Source organism: Aquila chrysaetos, chromosome 2, assembly GCF_900496995.4.
Source record: "Aquila chrysaetos chrysaetos chromosome 2, bAquChr1.4, whole genome shotgun sequence".
Classification (NCBI taxonomy): domain Eukaryota; kingdom Metazoa; phylum Chordata; class Aves; order Accipitriformes; family Accipitridae; genus Aquila; species Aquila chrysaetos.
The window spans coordinates 59103203-59122030 of NC_044005.1; the positions used below are offsets into that span (position 1 = coordinate 59103203).

The 18828-nt window shown below is 39.4% G+C and overlaps 1 protein-coding gene across 1 annotated transcript in view; it reads right to left on the bottom strand.

Annotated features, from left to right (window-relative positions):
* The window catches only part of HS3ST5 (heparan sulfate-glucosamine 3-sulfotransferase 5), a 198385-nt gene that overhangs the window by 83354 nt on the left and 96203 nt on the right, over positions 1 to 18828 (bottom strand). The window contains 1 exon segment of the mRNA XM_030002314.2: positions 11202 to 11403. The gene's annotated coding sequence lies outside the window, so the exon portion shown is untranslated.

An 18828-nucleotide genomic window follows, 5' to 3' on the forward strand; every position in this document is an offset into this window, starting at 1 on the left:
CACATGTAGAAGAATCATGAAATACGTCCCAGGATATTCTTACAGGTTATGATATGCAGAACTGCACGATTTAAATCTCATGTCAGTACTAGAAAACAAGGTGTTCAGTCAGATCAAGGGCGAAAAAATTTGTTGAACTCCAGTATTAGTTTCCTGAGCAATAATAGTCCTCTCAAATTACAGAAAATCACAGATAATTCACCCTGTTACTACTTTGATTCGTTTTAAAGTTCCCATGAAGAAGCCTCCCCCTCTGATATGAAACATCAGTTCATAGAAAAAAGCATGAATTCTACTTCCATGGTGAACTTGTCAGTTTTTGCCATCTGAGCGCTCCACTCAGCTTTGGAGACCACAGTAGCCTTGTTAGGTTTCTAAGGCGCCCTAATTACATATATTTGAGACTGCAGAATGCTTTAATTTAAGCCAGCACACAATCAGATGCTGTGCTTTCACAAATATTCAGAAACATCATCTGCCAGGATCAAGAGTAATTGAACTGATATCTACTGGGTGTTATCTGCAGCTTTGCTGCATAATTTTTCATTTTCTTTAGAAGGCTTTAACACAAAGAGAGAACATGCCTAGAGTCCCACAGAGGTGTTTTGACATTAGGCTTAATAAAACATGAAGAACTCATTAATAAATAATGTTCTGCTAGGTTAACAAATAAAGCTGAATGCATTCGTGAGACCCAGAAGTAAATCACATCATGCATGCAGCCAAATAACTAGTTAAAATGATTGCAATGGTCCCGTTTCTTCAGTGTGCTTGGCACAGCCCAACACAGCATAGCACAAATAAAAAACACTGCAGCATATATGCATGCACCTTCAATTATAATGTTACCTGTCAATTTTTATTTGCACTCTTTGGGCTTGAGGGGTTTGTAAACAAGCATTCATGACAGTGACAAAGAGATATTTATATATTGTTAAGCTTTGCTGAGAGAGCACTGCTGTCTGGAGTTTCAAAGGAAAAGACCTCTTGTATTCACTGAGTTATGCATCATTCCATTCCTGTGTCAAAGCTACAAGCTTGATACATTTTACTGCAGACACTTTTGAGTTACAGCTTTCAAGGCTGTGTCAATATTTCCATATGTCCTTATTTTCCAAGGTTAAACATTCTGGCAAGTTTTGAACCAAGGTCTGAGGAGAGCTTCTAGCTGCCTGGGGTCAATGACACAACTCCCGTCAGCTTCAGCTACACTAGAATTTTGTGTAGAATCCGGAGTAGGATTGTGGCAACATTAGGGTCTGGATTCACCCTCCATCGTGGGTGACTTTCTCAGTGAAGTGCCTAAGTTGGAAGCTGAAGTCACCTTAAACTCTCCCTATAATCAATGCCAAGAGATGAACATTTCCAGAATGTGATTCAGATCTGGGCTGCTGATTACAGAATCAGCTTAAAAAGAGCAAGTTCTCAATTTAGAGACTTCTGCTATGTGCTTATGCTTCTAGGCAGGAAAACTCCTCAGTCCCTCCAATGAGGCCAAGGAACAGATTGTACAATTCAAGTTTGGGCCTGTGAGATCTACGCAGCTTGTCGGGGGGGGGGGGGGGGGGGGAACGTTTCCTTATTTTATTTTTAGCTTATATTTGAGATATAGTCACATTCTAAATAAAGGAGTCATGATATTCAGAAACAGGGACAAAGAATCCAAATGCATGTCTTCAAGTCTCTACCACAGTTTCTATAAGCACAGAAATGCTACATTCCTCTATCTTAGTTCACTGTCACTTCTAAGCAATGCAACTATCTTGCAATGAATATTGATTAAAAAAAAAAAAAAAGTATTTCATGTCATCTATTTACTGAAAAATCAAATTCCAGCATATTTAGAGTGCTTATAAAAATGGGATTATTCTTCACACCTGACTGAGCTGCCAGGTTCCAAGAGTTACTGTGAATAAGAGGATCGGATGAAGCTATAATATCTTCTGAAAATGACTTAAAATCTCTGATATATTTGATGAAAGAAATAGCTATTTAGGTGGGGCAAACCCATCTTTCCTTTTTTTTTTTTTTTTTAAGAGAAGATATTAAGAAAATAAACTTCAGATCCATGCCATTTTTAGAACATGAAATTGAAAAGAACCAAACCTTTTCATCTGAGCTACAAATGGGGTGATTTTCATGTGACATTTTGAATTTTGCAAACCAGGACAGAAGTAGAAAAACTTTTTTTAAAAACATCCACAGATTTACGCAGTTCAGGGATCTGAAATGTTAAATAAGCATCTGTGATATGGGACAGTAAGTAGAGGTAGATAAAGTACATGGCCCATTTTTTTTCCCATGTTTTTCTTCCATTTACCATTGAACAACATTTCCATCCATGACAACATAAGAATACAAATGCATGAGCATAAGTGAGTGAAAATTGAAAGAGTGAAGTATTTTAGTGAATACACTTTCCATATGTTATCCTATGGCTTCACAATCTCTGTTGACTTGATGTTGGGAAGCAGACTTGGTGTCAGTTACCTCTGAAAATGAGACACGTAAATTTTAGAATACAGTCTCTGTTCCCTTTTTTTTCCCTGAGTAAAGCCCAAGTACTCAAACTAGGAGAAACTTGCCCATGTTCTCAGGTGAGAAGCATGAGATCCCTGAGAAACTTTCAGTGTCTGGTCAATGCAGAACACAAGTTTTTAGAGGTACCTGGCTTGCGAGATCTGAACTGCCTACGGAATACGAGAGATAGCTGAATACAGAGCACAGCCAATACAGCAATGTTTCTGGGTTGTGTGATCACAGGATTTGAAGTGACAATCTTTCTTGCAAGCTAAGATACTTGTGAATCCTCAAATACTTAACAGGCACTAAAGATTTTCTCTTTTTTTAGAATTATGCTGGTAGGTTTCTGTATCCAAATTCTGCTTGCTTTATACTTCAGCTATTTACACCCTTCTAGGACCATGCCAATAATCCAGAAACATTTATAAGGACGTTGACTTTTGTTCTGAAGGACATAACTTAGGAATAACTTAGTGTTACATGACATCGGACAGCAAAATTACATCAGAAAGTTCTATCCATTGTATGCATTTACATAGTGTTAGAATGCTATATGTACAAGATGTTAAAACCCCAAATATCCAAGATTTGTTTATGGTAAGCCTTATGACTATATGAGGGCGTAGCTGACACTTTCAAGCAAGCTGCAACAGATATTCATGTAGCAATATGTGTATATTACCATGTGATGGAATCACACAATACATACAGCTGTAAAAGGAAGAGCTTTATGGAAAGAAAATACTATTGCTACCTCATTTTGATGCACATTAATCTGCAAGGGGAAAAAATTTAGAGAATGGTATTTGTGCCACACAGTATAAAAGCCAGCTAGAACAATCAATCAAAAACAATACGGAAAAGAAAGATATTTTAATGTTTTTTGCTTTTGCATTACCAATTTAAAAAGAAACTTGCGATTAAATTTTTGTAAACAGTGTGCACGTAGTTTTGTTATATTTGAAATATTAAAAAGTTTTTGAAGTACTATGCAATAGCTGTTAAAGCAGGGGTCACTTTGTCAGGCCCATTAAGACAGTAGCTTTCTTCCTCTCGGTCAAGATATCAGCATATTAATAAAGGAGGGAAAATGCCACCTTCTATCAGAACAATGAGAAAAGACACAGAAAGCATTTGGCATCCTTTAGTATACACAACCTGTAATTCTATTTTAGGGAAGGAAGGAGGATTTAGGCTTTAAAATAACAGTTAAAAAACCAGAAAAAACCATCAACCAAACCAACAAACTTAAATTGCCCAAGGAACCCAGTATTTTTAAGGCAGTATTTCTGTGAGTCTTCTAGCAGATCAAAGCATATCAGCTCTCATTACACCCCCTTGAGAGCAAAACGCTCACAGCCCAGCTTCTGGTATGCAAGGAGGCAGAGGGCAACCAAGTCAGTGTTTTGGGGTGTCCACTGGCCCCTGCTCCGCTGGACTCCCCGCAGCGACAGGCGTTTTTGGGGGCGGATGGCTTGAGTAGACCCTGAAGTGGGTTGGTTGGCTGTTCATTCCTCAAAGGAGCTGGGTTACACAAACGGTCAAGGAAAAGAAATTCCCAGGTTTCTGGAGGAGTCCCCTGTGCCCTTTTAGCTGGTTGGAATGCCGTCAGGATTTATGATTATACTTTATAGTTCGAGTACTGAAACGGGAGAAATTCTGCATTGTTTCCATGCCTTCTCTAACAAGCTCTGTCTTTTAAGTACCCCTCTAGGAATATACACACAATTTAGAAAAACAAATGCTTTATTCATGATAGCAATAAGTACAGCATGGCTGTACACATACCAATTGAATAGTAGTTTTGCATTTTTTATTTTATTCCTCCCAATAACTACATGTTCCTACAAGTGCCTCACAAACATGCACTGAGTTTTCTACACAGCTTTTAATGGAGAACATTTTAAATAGTTTTCATAAAGTGAATGAAGCTGTGATAAGCAGCACAGCTGGTGAGCCAGTGAAGAGACTACAAGGAAGGAATTACCAGGAGGAAAATGTTCTAGGAATGTATTTTCCTTATGACGCCTAAAGATTAACTAATTAAGATCAGTGCTCCAGTTCATATATGCAAAATATATATGGAAAATAAACAGGGTGAATCCAGCACTGTCTGAAAACACCTTTGCTTTTGAGACAGAAATTTCTCTGACAAGTATGTACCAAAAATCAAAACCATGCAATCACCAGTAAGAAAAGCAAAAAGCTAAAGACCTGTATTGTCATTTTACTCTTGCTTACTCCTGAATGTGAACTGGAGGAAACTCAAGAGAAACACTTAGAGGAGCACGTCTTACGTGGGTCATGTTGTGACCTCAGAAAATCCAGGGGAATAAACCGCAGGTGACTGCTTACACCCACAAAATCCTCACAAGTGAGACCCCAGGATGCCTTTTTTCTGCTCCCTGTTGAGGGAACTGAATAAAGCAAAGACAATGCTGCCAGAGAGAAGATTCAAGATTTTGACACTGAATACCAACAGTTTTACAGTCATTTCTACTCCATAAAGATGCTCGTAATTGTTCATTAATGTTTGTGACCAGACTTGAAGATCTGTTCCATCCTGAAATTGGACTCCAGCTTCACCAAAAGTATTGTGTGTGGCTTCTCCAGTTGTGTGCTTTCATGGGGCATTATTTGCTTGCAGCTTTTATGTATGCTTTCACCTTTACCCACCAGTTATTCATTCCTATAGGCTAATACTGTTGTGTCCTGGCACTTCACAGATGAGGGATGTTTGTATGACCTCCCAGAGTTTAAATCACCCATCTTTCACCTTTCTCCTACCAAGAGTAGAAGGCTTAATTTTAGCAGACGTACAGAACTTCTGAAAGTCAAATTCTTTGCTGAAAGGACTCTGCAGTGTGTACAGACCCTAAAAGCACACTGCAGAACCAGAAGAGACGCATTACACCTCTCTCAGGAGCTCTCTTTGCTCAGAAGGTTTTAAACTGTTTCTTGTAGAAGCTGTCCATTTGTGGAAAATTAAAAAGTAATCATGGATATCAAGAGATCTAAAACGACCGTACCTTTGAGAACAAGATTAGTGTTTTCTATCCAAATGCAAATAGGAGCCTCAGAGACACTGCGGTTCAGGAGCAATGTTCTCTTTTTGTGAAAACTGAAACAGCCCTGGATACAAGGAGTTATATCAACGCCTTAAAAATTATGCCGAGATGCCTGCAGCTAGGCCTTTGTCTTGGAGGCAGGGAAGAGTTTTCTAGACTTTGTTATTTTTGGTGCCTCATTTTCTAAGCTCAGTGAAAAGCTAAGAAAGACTGAAAAAACCTGTGTTGCAGATGCTTTTAATTGGAGGGGGAAGAGTTCTTGGTTCATTCTCTGGGGCCACAGCTGAGCAACATGCTTATCCCCACCTTTTTCCAAGGATGTGAACAGCCTCATCGCAAACTAACGCTGAAAGGCTTGCGCCTAGGAATCTTGCTCAACTGGCTGTCTGGATCATTTCTGTCTTTCAACCAGTATTGTCTGGATCTCACCCAAGTTCAATCTCAGCCAGATGCTCTTCTCCAGGAGCCACTTTCCTCTAGGCAGTGCAACATCTTTGTGATGGCTCTGGTTACATCTGTGGAAAATGAGATATACACTTGGGTGTCATCTGCAAAGCCTGTAGCAGCTTAGCCCCTCTCTGAACAGTTTTCTGGAAGTATTGGAAAGGGATGTAGGGAGAGGATTTATAGCCCTATGGTCAGATTGCAGGTGCAGGATACAGGGGGAAAAAAAAAAAAGATTTTACCAGTATTGTTTTGAAACAAGGTCTTATTGAAACCAGGTTTTGTGTCTGCAAGGTATACAAGATTGGGATATATTCACTCAGCATTTAGAAGAAGAAGAAAGGTAAATAATTCCTTATCCACGTCTGAAATTAAAAAGTCCTTGCAAATTAATACAGCCACAGGAAGCTGGATTAATAATACTAGCAAGTGGAAACATGGTGCACAATATAAAACTCTCTGGATAAAACAGAAAGAATAAAGGCTATTGTTTCTTACTGCAATATATTTTGGCCACTGTGTATTTTACATTTAATTTTACGGTGCAGAAGACATTACTGAAAGAACAGCTTTACTTGATAATTTCCTTGTTTGGTAGAGCTGATGTATTTAAAAGGTTAATGTACTAAATTTACATTTTTCTAGACTGATGATTTCTTACTCCAATCTCTCCTTCCTCATTCTTAACCGCTTTAAAAAAAAATTATATAAAATAGGACTTCTTTTTGACAGTTCTAGTCAGAAAACCTTACTTTCCCTGCCGATTTTCATGCTCTACAAGCTTTGCCATCATAAACCACTTTGCATGTATTAAGAAGGAGTATTATATTAGATGAGGCAATTTAAGTGTATCCCATTTCACTTGGTGAAACTAAGCAGCTTTGCATTATAACTAAGTTGAGCTAATGAGAATATGCTTGGAGCGTGTGTTACCTGGAACTGAAGTTAGCTAGTCATTCAATACTGCAACCTGTGAGTTTGCAAAATGATGGCAGGAATCCTGCTGTGAGGGAGATAGGAAAATTATTATAATCTGCATTCCTAAATTGAATGAGTATTTTGCTCAGCAGAGGCCTCTTGACTGCAAATAGTCTGAAATTACATCCTGCTGTTTAAAATGCTTTTTTTTCAAAGTGAGTAAAAATGCCCACACTTTCTTAAATCAAATATTTTTAAAATCTTATGTGAGTAAAATTATTGAGAAAGGGAAAGTCATGTATGATTCACTTCCTCTTGTAAAAGCTGTTTGATATTCAAATTTTTGACAGCAGGGAGAAAGTGTCTAGAATTCATGGGTTTATACTTTTTTATCTTAATTATTTATTAGATTGATAAAGCTTATCATCACGCCTCCCTCATCACTTTATTGCTGAAAAAAATTCCATGTTTACAAGTTTCTTATTTTGTACAAAAGAAAACTGTAATATAGATATTTCATCAGAATCTGCTAATAGATATGATGCTGAACATGCTAGTGTGCTAAAACTCATATGCAGTTTCCAGGAAAGACTATACAAACATGAGCAAACCACCATGAACTAGCAAGCGGACACAGGGAATAAACTTCCCCCACAAATGTAGCGTGGAAAACATAACTTCATTCATGCAAATTCTTTATCTCGTTAAAGCTAGAAATAATACCAAAAAAAGAAAGGAAAAGGCCTGGGGACAAGTATTAGAGGCCACCATAGTTGTTTGAACAATCCTGTTCTACTGTGTAAAAGCAACAAATTCTGCAAATGCTTTGCATTGCATCCTGCCCAAGAGTCCAAAATGGAAGAGGGGGTGGCTCAGCTTATCCTCCTCAAATTCTCTGTCTTTTAAGTAGCGACCAGTGAAAAGGTTAAAGATAAAGGAAGATGACGGAGCGACTTGTATGGGCATCAGTGCTCCACAGGTAGAGTCAGAGCTTTGCAACACTCAGCTGTGTGCAAGTTTGCAAGTTAAACAGACCAGGGCTAACTCTCTTGCCCAGAGTGGGGGTGACCCAGTCTCTCCACCCCAAAACAAGGTGGCCGTGTTCTTAGCTGCCTCCTGGAGACTGTCCCTACCCCACGCTGCTCCCGGATCGCTACTCTGGCATTGCGTGGGATTGTAGGGCAAATCCATGCCAGGGGACATGGGAACAGATAGGATGGGGGAGCAGGACCCAGGGATCAAACTCATGCCCAAGCCCTATTTTGCTGCTATAGCTAGATGTACATAGCTTTAGCTTTGCCGGTGAGGCAAAATGATTGAGAGGAAGATGCAAGATCATACTCTCGTATGAAAGATGGTTCTCAGGAGAGCCAGAAAGTCAGGCAAAGGTGATGACAAGGGCAGAGGCATATCTTAATCACAACCCATTTTTCTGGAACTTAAGGGACTTTATGTTGAGTTGCAGTCATGTTGCTTTAGATTAGGATTCACAGCTCTGACCTACTTCTGAAGTGGTGGAGAGATCACTTCTGTTTTTCCTCCTCACAAAATATATCTGACAGAAGACATCTTTTTTTCTGCACATTAAGTCAACCTCCCAGGATATGCAAGGGCAGAATTCAGTCTTCTGCATGTCAGGGGACTCTCCTCCCAACCTCCAGGAGGAAGCTGTAACCTCCAGAGGACTTAGTCTGTATGCTGGAAGCTTAGCAGAAAATCTCCAGGATCAGTTTTAAATCCAGGGTTATGCCAAACATTCCCACTTCATAAGCCATCATATCTTTTTTTTGTACTTCTTCATTAAATGCACAACATTTCTTTTGACTAATAAGCTAGGTACTCCGTTCAGTATAACCACCATTTATTCATTTACATGAGGGCAATTTCTTACTTTTACTACCTAAGCTTCTGCAGACCTTGTGAATAAACCTAGCTGCACTTGTGGTCTTGCAAAAGGTAAAAGCCAGTAACAAAATTAATCGTGGACAATTTGGACATGTGAAATTCCACTGGATTTACAGCCAGTCAGATAATTTAGCTTATTCCTTTTGATTTGCACTGTTTGAATGAATATATCCATTACCTATCAAAGAAAGTCTGTTCTCCAATCTATCAAACGTTTGTAACAGTTGTCATACCACAAACTATAAAATCCACAAAACTGAAGAATAAAGCATTTTTTTTCATAATTTTCCATCCAAATTTATATATTGGCATTAATGAATGTGTGCTTTAGTAGCAATACTGTAAGCAAAATGAAAGCTGCGTTGGATCTTCCAGCATTATCTATCCTAATATAGCAAGGCTCTGTCAACAATTGTACTGAGTTTGCAGAATCTGTAATCCTATACATCATATATATTTAACAGTCCACACAAATACATATTACACAAATCCCCCAAGAAGTACAAACATGCACGCAGTGCAAGGAGGTGGAGTTCACAACACTTTTGACATTTGAGCTCTGCAACTGTGTGAGATATTTACCCCTTAGTATACACACACGTATAAAAGATGTAATATTATAAAAAACAGTCTACACATTAAAGCTACAATATATGCCCTATATGAATGTCACTTTCTTGGAAAATATTTAGGTATTACAGTGAGGGCACCCCACAGAACTAACACAGCTCTCCTCCATATGGAAATCTTTGCAAAATCTTGCAACTCCTCTAACCTTCTGCTTTTAAATGGAGTCTGTATTTTTATATTGAAGTTCTTGTTCCTACTGAACTCTATTACAAAAACTCTCAGTTACTTCAATAGAACTTAGATGAAGCAAAACTGTACTGTTACTTTCTTTTTTCTCTTCTTCTCCTATCTGGAGTAGACATTTGGTGCCAAAGGGGAAACAATTCCTTTTGATGAGGGATGATATTTTTATCTTCTATTTACTTTATACAGGGAGTAGGCATTTAGAATGCAAACAGAAATGCTAGCTAGAATAGCAGACAAAAAGAGATTGATTAGAAAGCTATTTTTCAGATGATATCACTAGAATCCCTCCACAAAAATGAGAAAGCAGAACTCAATTCATGTAGTTCTAATTGCATCAAGTTTGAGCTCCATCTATTTTAGCTAATAGGTTTCCTGAAACCATTTTAATAGGTTGTGGAGATGTTAAATAAGAACAAATAGTATTTGTAAAACTAATTATTTTTTAAAAATGGCCAAATCAAATAAGATGAAGTTGACAGAGTAAAACTGAAAAGAATTTTGTCCCCTCCTCCCCCAAACCCAGATAGAGCAATAATCCTGAAGAATATTCTGCAAAAGATGAAAAACAGATGGCAATCATAGAATAAAATCAAGGTTACATGACTGTTCACTTTTCTTCTCTACTGCACGAGCATTATCCACATCATTATAAACATTTTTTTTTTTATAATGTTATGATTGGTGCTGAAAATCCTGATGTATCTTTATGATCTTGCTACTTTCCTTGTCAGTTATGTGTCTGAGACATGACTTGATGTGCACATATGCCCACACACATTCCACCACCTTTCTGAACATGTATCAGTTTGCAGAATGGTTTCTTCTACATTTTCAATCACACCACAGAAAAATTATGTCAGTGAATTGTCCCGACTGAGGGTGATTTCCTCAGGTGGCAGAGTGGTGACAGACTAATATACATAGATTATATAATATTTTAACAGAAATCAAGAGATAGAAAAAGCATTTTGTTAAAATCTGTCGGCTTCCAGGAAGTGAATAGCTGCCATTAGGAAGAAATTATTTTTTTCCAGCATGTTATGTATGTCTTCGGCATTCCCCTGAAGCCTACATGCCATCTAGAACAACTAAGCACACAGGTGGACAAACATCTACTGCCTCATCCCCATGGACTGTAAATGAGGACCATCTTGTGAACAGAGATAAGTAGAATGCTCTTCTTGTGCCCTTTCTACCAGTCGTAAATCATATGAGTGTGATTGCAATGCACTAGACCCAAGCTTAGAAGAAATACCACAAAATGGCTAAAGGCAATCAAGCTCAGCGCACGGGTAGAGCTTGCTCTTGTCAGCTAGCAAGTCATTTAGAGGGCTTTAAGTTGTACCAGCTCACTAAGTACATTTATTCTGTGGCAGTTAAAAGCATGATCTCAAATATATATGTGATGTCAATCACCATTTTATCCACCTGTGGCTATGTTTAAGCAACAAATTGAAACATAGTCTGCACTGCTGATGGTTAAATGAAACGGTCCTGAAACTTCAGGCTTTTAAGGAATACACTAACCTTTGTGTCCTTATGCACATCCAGAAAGTCCGGTACATCTACTTTTGATGAAGAACATTCAGGAAGAATTTAACTCATCTGTCCCAGTGTTCAAGAAGTCTTTACTGGTTACTGCAAAGACCAGTCAGGGGATAAAGCAACTCCAGGTATGCAGATGGAAAGATCAGACATCTCTGCTGAAATGGTGTACAACTTGCTGAGCCTGTACAAAAGAGAAGATGCTTGCTGCATATTTGAAAAAAACCCAAACAAACCCAAACAAACAAACAATAAAAAAACCCACTCAGTTTCCCTCTTTAAGACTGAAAAGAAATTTGGTGCAGTAGGGCCCCAGAGGTAGTATTTTCCAGCTCAAGTTTTTGGAAGTACTGTCTCAGTACCTTGTAAACATTGGCAGCCTGGAATCTGGAGCGCAGGTTAGGGAGGAAGGGGAAAGGGAAGGAAAATTACAGCAAATGTGTTTCACAATAGTAAGCCCCAAACAAAAACCATTCCCAATAACAGAAAACTGCTAATTACATGTATTTTAAGTGGGCTACAGGGAAAAGAATGTTAGCTCTTCACTGGCAAGAAGCAGTATACTGCATGTGCTATTGCTACTCTGCTGCCTTTTACCCCTGACATTGACCAGAACTGTATTTTACAGCCATTTTGTAAATCACTGGAAAAAAGTAGTTTTATACTGAGAACAATGCCAGACCCATCTGAAGAAAATGTTAATAGTATTTAGTGAGAATTGTTTGACTGTTCTTGGTTTTTTTCTGTTTTCTGGTTTTTTATAATCTATCTATGCCTCCATATTGAAGAAGTGCGACACAGACACAAACGTGAATATGGTATTTAATTGCAAACCCTGTACTACAATTTCTAGCTTTAGGCATGAACATATCTACTTTCTTTCAAAGTAAATCAAGCCCCAAGGAATCTGGAATACAATTAAGCCCTCAAAATCATCAATTCTGATGTGACCTGCCAGAAGACATTAACTCTGTAATTATTCTGTTAATCAGGACAAAATACTTCTGAGTGGAGAAGCAGAATTAAATCAAAAGGTTTCTACAGAAATATTACAAAGAATGACCAGTTTGAGCACCTTGTAGTATGGCTGGAGTCTAACAAGTGCAGATGACTTTGGACAAGTGAAACTAGATTTTGTTATTGTACGTTTGATGCAGCAATAAAAGGATGTAGAAATGTACAATGCAGAAACTGCAGAATCTGGTATAAGTCTAGGAAAATAACAGCCATCCTTTCTTTGCAATGAAGTGTTTATTTCACTATGCAATTTCCATCTACATTGCATAAACTACTTGGCTCAAGAGCAGTTTACTTCTGACTGCTTTTGCCTGTATGATACATGATTTACAATGCTGAATTATTTGTTTTTCCATCAGAAACATTTAGTTGTTAATAATTTATCAGATAAATGGCTTCTGATTGAGCAATTTAAAAAAAATGTAGGCAAATCAATGGCAAAAGACACCAAGCAGCATATTATAATGATACAATAATTCGAGCTCATACATTAGACCAAACTGATAATGTCCCAAAAGTCCTCTTTTGATAGCTCGGTTTCATAGAGTAAATGTTCAGCTGTAATAACTAATAAAACATCCAACTACTGCTCTGTGAAATCATGCCAGTATCATGAACAGAATCTTTGAAAACTGGTAGGTTGGCTCCAGAAAACAAACAAACAAACGAACACACCAACCCTACAAAACTTCTCCGTGAGTATGCAAGCTCTCCCTGGCAATGAGGTTAATAGTCACATGAGAAAGACAAATGAACTCCTCTCTCAGAGGTGTGAATGGGACTTTGGAAATCAGAAGCATCTGATTCCTCTGATGTCAGTGATACTCAGAGATATAGATTGTAGCATTAGATCCAAACAGCGTTTGCCGTCACTCATGTGTGCGACACAGACAGTGAGGGAAGCAAATGTGATAAACCCCTTAAGAGGGAGCTCTCAAGGGCTCTTGACGTATCACAAATAAGTCATGCTCTGCATTACAGGATTTTCACCTAAGTTGATTACAAGGAAAATAAAATATATTCTAAGGGCTGTGCTTTGACAATCTGTACTACCTTTGAGGTTTTAGAGAAAAGGAGGGAGATTTGAAAACACTTTTGGAGGAAAGCTGCATATATACATTTCCTCTCTTTCCTATAAGTGTATAACATGCATTAAATAACAAAATTTTCCAGGGCAGTACTCAAGCTCCTTAAGAATAATGTTGCTCTAAGTCCTATCATTTTATAGGCATTCTGTAATTGCAGAATGGACTGGTTTCTCATCAAGCTTAAGGAGACTAGTCAATAATGTGTTGACAGTATGTAGACTTATTTATAAAATGGATACTGTTCAGTTTAAATGAACACACATATTCTGCCAAGAACAGATTGTTTTCAAACTTAGTAATAGATAGGCTTTCTCTTCTGTTATTTGATGAAATCTCATATTGATTATAAACAATAAGTTTCAGGAATGACAGACCTACCAATAAAAGCTACACTTCAACATGGAATGTATGCAAATATCAATATATGTAATTATATATAAAGATCACAAATGTAGTCAATTTATTTATTGTAAACAGTTTAAATGACTACATATGAAGTGAAAAATCAAATTAAGTGAGGTAACATAGGTTTTTTTTTTCTTATTTGACTTCTAATTGAACTCTTTGTGTTAATGAGAACACTACAGATTTTTGTTTAGTGACTGTCCATTTTTGACGTGTATTTACCTGTTCCACCTAAGACCAGGTTCTTTGGTCAATGTGTCCTTTCAGACTCCATGTCCAGGATCCATAGGGGTCTCCATGCCCCACAAGGGGGCAAAAGGATATGGTAGATCCAACCACTTTTAGTTCTTTCCCAGAGTAGGATTCCTTTCAACAGACTGATTGCTTGTCTTGTAAGGATGCTAGCGTTAGTGTCAACACTATTAACCAGTAAGTTGTGTCACTCTGTTGTGGTTTAACCCCAGCTGGCAACTAAGCACCAAGCAGCTGCTTGCTCACCTCCCTCACAGTGGGACAGGGGAGAGAATTGGAAGGGTAAAAGTGAGAAAACTCGTGGGCTGAGCTAAAAACAGTTTAACAGGTAAAGCAAAAGCCGCACACACAAGCAAAGCAAAACAAGGAATTCGTTCACCGCTTCCCACGGGCGGGCAGGTGTTCAGCCATCTCCAGGACAGCAGGGCTCCATGATGTGTAACCATTACTTGGGAAGACAAACACCATCACTCCGAACATCCCCCCTTCCTTCTTCTTCCCCCAGCTCTATATTACAGAGCATGACGTCCTATGGTCTGGGATATCCCTTGGGTCAGTCGGGGTCAGCTGTCCCGGCTGTGTCCCCTTCCAGCTCCTTGTGCCCCCCCAGCCTGCTCGCTGGTGGGGTGGGGTGAGGAGCAGCAAAGCCCTTGGCTCTGTGTAAGCACTGCTCAGCAGGAACGAAAACATCCCTGTGTTATCATCAACACTGTTTTCAGCACAAATCCAAAACATAGCCCATACCAGCTACTATGAAGAAAATTAACTCTATCCCAGCCAAACCCAGCACACTCTTTTTGCACAAAAAAAACTTCTAGCTGCTTTCTTTATAAGCTAGATACACTCAGACATATCCAGGGGCTTTATCAATAGAGAATAAGCAAAATTTTTAGGGGTCCAAGCAGTTCCTGCATGTAAAGCCTTAGCTATGTTTTCGGTCCATGAATTGCTGCTGCGTCCTGGTCCTCTGACTGTTCCCACTTGCCTCATGTTACTTTGCTGCTGGGCTCCCTTTTGAAACGAGCTGGTTGGTTCCCCACATGTCCTGGGCATCACCCTGGCCATAGTTCACATGGACATCACTCCCCTGGTAGGGACTAGACCTTGCCAGGCTTGACACCTTCTGTCCTACAGAGTTGTTTGAGTGTATCCCAGCCAGCTGCGGTCCTCACATACTCCCACATGCCCTTATGATGCACTCCGGCCTTTCCTCATTCACTTAGAGAGACAGGAGGAGAGAAGGACTAAACAATACGAGAATAACCAATTGGTGTAGACGTATCGTTCCTCTCCATTAAGAGAGGAAACCCCTTACTCAGCCCTTTGATGACTTAAAAGCATTCCAAAAGCTCATTGCATTCAAAGCAAAGCATATTGTCTCTCATTAGAAACTATTCAAGAGGAGTCACCTGTGTTGCATAAAGGTTTGTACTGTTCGAGGCTGAGCTGTTTCCCACTCCTACCAAGGGCAGCTAGATGCTGCGTAGCTCTGTGGCTGCACCAGTGCCCAGTATTGTGGATGCCGACCGTTAAAATCGTAAGTCAAGGCACACCGAAAAGTAAGATCTGCTGAAGGTTATGTTTGTTTGGTTTTAATAATGAACTTAAGCTGCTTTACTGGTTTCCTTCTCTGAATCTGCTAGACGCATTTTTTTTGTCTGTGTTTCAAGAAAGTACTCTGCAAGAAATCTTATAAAAAGAGATGAAAAGACAAGAGTGTCCTGATTCTGGAAAGGCAGAATTTAAAAAGAAATATTCAATTTTTTATTTTATTTTACTTTTTTAGTTCAGAAAATAGCAACCAACTAAACACTTGTACATTTTAAGAAGTGACCTCTTTCTTCACACATGAAAGTTACTCTCCCTCAAATAATACACAAAAAATGGTCATGTGCATACAACTAGTCCATTGTAATGTAAAATAAAATGAGTTAGATTAAACCATGACAGCTGAATCATACTTGCTGCTTCAACAGAGTGAGACAGAAAGCACTAAATCTCAAAGGGTGGATGTTTTTTCTCTTTTACTTGTCACTGTGGTCTCTTGCAATAGTAACTGCCTGAGGTAGGTCTGAACACCAAAAGTCATTCAGACTAAGACCTAACAAACAGCACTTCGTTCTTTGGTTTTAGTGCTATTTTGAGCCCACATCCAGATACTATATAATAGTTAATATGCATCCTTCTAAAGCATTTCACGTCTTAGTATTTTAACTGAAACCTATGTAAAAGTTAAGGTCAATAAGAAGCAGCCAACTGGCTACATTTCCTTCTGGACACTGCTGTGAAAACAGCACAGAGAGCAGCTATAGCTGCTTCCCTGGCAGTGAGGGGGCTGTCCTGGCAGAAAGTGTCGGGGCTGCTCTGGCAGGTTCAGGTCACAGTCAGAGCTGGTCCCTACAAAACCAATGAATTTGCCATGAATGCCATAAAAACACATACAGAGAGCCATAATTATGCGCTGGGGACAAAGAATAAATTAAAAAAAAGAAATATCTGAAATATCTGGGGTTCTCACTTACACAGATTTTCACCTCCTGGCTTCCCTCTGCTTCATGAAAATCACTTTCAGAATAACCCCAAATTTCTGAGCCTATGTGTCGTGGTTTAACCCCAGCCAGCAACTAAGCACCACGCAGCCGCTCACTCACTCCCCCCCCACCCAGTGGGATGGGGGAGAAAATCGGGAAAAGAAGCAAATCCACGGGTTGAGATAAGAACAGTTTAATAGAACAGAAAAGAAGAAAGGAATAATGATAATGATAACACTAATAAAATGACAACAGCAATAATGAAAGGATTGGAATGTACAAATGATGCGCAGTGTAATTGCTCACCACCCACCGACCGGCACCCAGCTAGTCCCCGAGCGGTGATTCCCCGCCCCCACTTCCCAGTTCGCACACTGGATGGGACGTCACATGGCATGGAATACCCCGTTGGCCAGTCCGGGTCAGGTGCCCTGGCTGTGTCCTGTGCCAACTTCTTGTGCCCCTCCAGCTTTCTCACTGGCTGGGCATGAGAAGCTGAAAAATCCCTGACATTAGTCTAAACACTACTAGCAGCAACTGAAAACATCGGTGTTATCAACATTCCTCTCATACTGAACTCAAAACATAGCACCGTACCAGCTACTAGGAAGACAGTTAACTCTATTCCAGCTGAAACCAGGACACTATGGCATCTGTCCAACCCTGACAATCAGATTCCCCCAACTTCTAAGAAGCCAGAGCTTCTCGTATTTGTATCTCTGGGGTAAACCTTTCTGACAGATTGCCTTAGGGCAGTGGCATTGGGAAGCCCTCCAGCACAGACCTGCAGAGCTGACCGCACGTAGTTCAGGAACTCTTGATGAAATCTGGGTGGAATTTCTATAGATACCTTCTTCCACCTGCCACATATGGATGAAGCACAATTACCTTCAGGGAAACAACTCTCCATTCTTGCAAATTTTGACAGGTCACATATTACGTATTCAGCTGTTATTCAAAATGTTTGAGAGACGTGTGAAGCCATGGCATGTCATCATGACCGCCACACCTCCATGTTCATCACCAGCTTTTCAGTTCCAAGTTAAATTTTGGTTGCATGATGGAATGAATTTCAAGCAGCTCAATAATTTGCTACCAAAAAGCTGAATACTAGCAACCTGCATTTTAAAAAAAAATACATTTTTTTCCTTTTGAACTCAAATTTGAGTGTGACAAAACACGACTTGGACTATTTGCATCAATGTGTAATAAAGGTTGGTAAACACACTGTGCTAGTGTGTTCACATTTCAAAATAAGCACAAACATCCTGCTTCTCCTGTTTAACTGTCAGGCAAAAAGTGGCATCAATGATGAGTAACGTGTTACTATGGTGTCAACTTAGTACAGTGTGTCTACACTGAGAAGGTTACAACAAGTCAAAAAAATTCTCAAACTAAAATTACATGAAAAAAAAGGGTGTGAAACGTGCAGTAGATCTCTCAAGGCAGCAGTCAGAAATAGCAAGGCTCTATTGTAATAAAAGTTTAATAAGAAAAACAACAATAAGATAGTCATGAACAAGCTTTCTCAAAGTACCCTTCAACAGTGGTATGTGCAACAAACAAAACCTGATTTATACCTAAGTACTGTTCAAAGTACCACAAAAAAGCATGTATATATCTTTACTCCACCACATTCCATATATGCAATATGTACGTATCACATACAATTTACGTGGGCTCTTGTGCGCCAGCTCTGCAATAGTTATTCAACACAAATTGCTACCTGGGACAAGGGTAGCTGCTTTGCTAACGTAAATTCAGCACATTAACACAATTGTACAGCCAGTTACAGCAGCTGGAGCTCTGGCACATGATCTACGGAAATGGGTCAGTTTTATGAGGAAATCACTAGTTCCTGGAGGAAATAAATAGGGAACTTCCTCTTGAGGGGAGACACAAGGCCAACGTGACTTTTCTTAGCAGGCAATCTATTTCCTATGAGAGTCAGAAAAAAGGAACAGCCAGTGGCCCAGCATCCATGGCTGTGTGCAGAGAGATGCCTTTCTACCACACGAACACGAGAGACAGAGCAAAAGGGTACAAGGCGTGGATGGAGCTATGACACCGTTCGTGTCACAGCCCTGGCAGCAGGGGTACACCATGCTCCCTGGGAAGGGGAGGCTGCGACACATACTGACCCTTGGCAGCTTTGTGTGACAGTGAGAAGGCAAGGAGGGCCAGTGGGACTCACACTTGCTCAGCAGCACACTACAAAGTGACAACTCTGTCCAAAGATTTCATGAACGCAGTTAAGGTACCTCTATTTAAAAAGGAGATATTTGTTATGAAGATATTTCTCATAATATATGTATT